This window comes from Octodon degus, unplaced genomic scaffold (assembly GCF_000260255.1).
Source record: "Octodon degus isolate 3935 unplaced genomic scaffold, OctDeg1.0 scaffold00051, whole genome shotgun sequence".
Classification (NCBI taxonomy): Eukaryota; Metazoa; Chordata; class Mammalia; order Rodentia; family Octodontidae; genus Octodon; species Octodon degus.
Window position 1 is genome coordinate 5,351,972 of NW_004524627.1, and position 2,277 is coordinate 5,354,248.

The window sequence follows — 2,277 nt, forward strand, 5'->3', positions numbered from 1 at the left end:
CCCCCAGCACCACATGCCAGCCAGCCGCGCCCCCTGGTGGGCTGAGCTGGCCACACACACACACACACACACACAATAAATAAATGTTAAAAAAAATAAAAAAAAAAAAAAAAGAATTTCTTGGAATAGACTGGGTGTCATGGCATGCGCCTATAATACCAGCTCTTGGGATGCTGAAAACAGGAAAATCACTATGAGTCCAATTTATGTAGAGAGACCCTACAGACCCTGTCCCAAACACAGTAAAAAAAAAAAAAAAAAAAGAATTTCTTAGGCTGGGGGGCTCTACAGCCATGCCACCCTGAACGCGTGCAATCTCGTCTTGGGCTAGGGGGTGGGAGATAGCTAGGTGGTCTAAGCACCTGTCTGGCAAGTGCAAGCACATGGGTTTGATCCCCGGTTCCACCATGCTGTGCTGCCCTGGAACACCTGTCATGCTGAGCCAGCCACAGAAATGAGGTGTGGTGGAGCACACCTGTAATCCCAGCACTGGAGAGAGGCTGAAAACAAGAGGATCACTACCAGTCAAAGATGCGTAGGAAAACCCTGTACCAAACAAATAAATAAAAGACTTTTAAAAATTAATAATTTCCCCCTTAGGGTTGAAGGTATGGAAAGCCCTGAGTTCAACCCCTGTATCAAAAAATAAATAAAAGAATTTATCCAGGAGTGGTGGCTAATGACTGTAATCCCAAGACTGGGAGGCTGATGCAGGAGGATAACAGGTTTACAACCCAGATGGGCAACTTAGTGAAAACCTTGTCTCAAAACAAAAAAAATACACAGCGGAGATGTAGCTCCATGGGAAGCCCCGTACTTGCAATTAATTAATTAATCAATCAATCTCTCACTGGGAATAATTATTTCCCTGGGAACAGAAATGGATGGGGAGGTGAATGAGGCAGGATTAACCACAGGCTAGTTGATGGGGCTGGACAATGGTCACATGCTGGTTCACTATTCTACTTCTGACTCAAATTCCCCAAAACACAAGGCCAAAACACACATACATCGCTTTCAAAAGAGTATCCCACAGGCAGTACCTAAGGATTTTGTCCTGTAAGTATGACTGCTCTTCATACTACTTTCCTTCTGTTGAGACAGAATCTCCAACATACATAATTAGGCAGGGAGGTTCTCAAAGTTCAGCCAAAATGAAGTAGAATGAACCAGAAACAAAATACTGCACATGACTTCTGGGCTCCTGAGAACACCAAAACACAGAAGGACAAGGCGCTGACAGTTGACAGCCCAGGACAGGGCAGAACAGAGCTGGCCACTAACTCAGGTTACCCCTCAACGGCAAAAGCTGAAGCCCTTCCTACGATAGCAAGTGCAGACATAAGCCAGAAACAAGGGAGGAGGATGCCTGGAGGGCGTGGACCCTGCGGAAAGGCAAGAGATTTCGGTGGCGAAGGACGCCCGCCGCGAAGGACACGTCCCTCTGGAGAGCGCGAAGGATGCACCTTCCCGGGAGCGGAGACTTGCGGGCGGGCTCGGCGGGCGCCCACGTGACCCGGCCTTCACCGCCCCGCCGCTCCTCAGCCGCCCGGACCGGGGGCTCAGCCGCATCGCTCCGGGAGCGCGCAGGCCCGGCACTCGGCTCCGCCGGCCGGGACTTCGGGAGGCGACAGAGACAGGGTCCCCGCGGCGGTCTACCCGTCCCGCGTCCCCCGTAAGGGCCGACCCGCTCTCACTCACCAGCCCTGGGGTCAGGCTCCCGGTCCTCCGCACACGACACCTTCCGCTGCTGCCGCCGCTGAGTCGTGCGTGAGGACGTGCGCGCGCCCACCTTTGTCTACGCCGCCGGACGTGCGCGCGCCAGCCGGCAGGGGCGGGGCCGAAACGCACAAGGCCGCCCCCTGGCGGGGCGAGGGCCCGCTGCCTCTCGGGCGCTTAGCCTAAGGTTGGAGTTACCCAAGGGAACGTGGGAAGTCTGGGGAATGTCACTGTGTCACCTTGAGGCTATTGGTGGACAGTGAGATTTTGGATGTGAAGAATTTAGCTCAAGGCCTGGTCAAGCCAAGAAAGATCAGCGACCACCGCCGGGTCCTCCCGGTGCTTCTGTACCCGGGGTGGCTCGCAGAACCTCAGGACCCCAGGACCTGGGGCACACTAGGTGCTGGGTGGTGCCTAGCTCTGTGGGAAGCTGCTCCCAGACCTCTTTCCGGCAAGTTCACCTCGTTCCTAAGACTAGGAAGAGATCCCAGCATTCTGGGAGGCTGAGGCTGGAAGATCACAATTTCAGGCCCAGCCTGGGCAATTAGGGAGACCCTA

General features: G+C 54.1%; 1 protein-coding gene across 1 annotated transcript in view; it reads right to left on the minus strand.

The window, feature by feature from the left end:
* The window catches only part of Gpat4 (glycerol-3-phosphate acyltransferase 4), a 48,921-nt gene extending 47,142 nt beyond the window's left edge, over nucleotides 1–1,779 (minus strand). Inside the window, exon 1 of the mRNA XM_004633072.2 lies at nucleotides 1,702–1,779. The gene's annotated coding sequence lies outside the window, so the exon portion shown is untranslated. The remainder of the gene's footprint in view (nucleotides 1–1,701) is intronic.
* Between the last annotated feature and the right edge of the window lie 498 nt (nucleotides 1,780–2,277).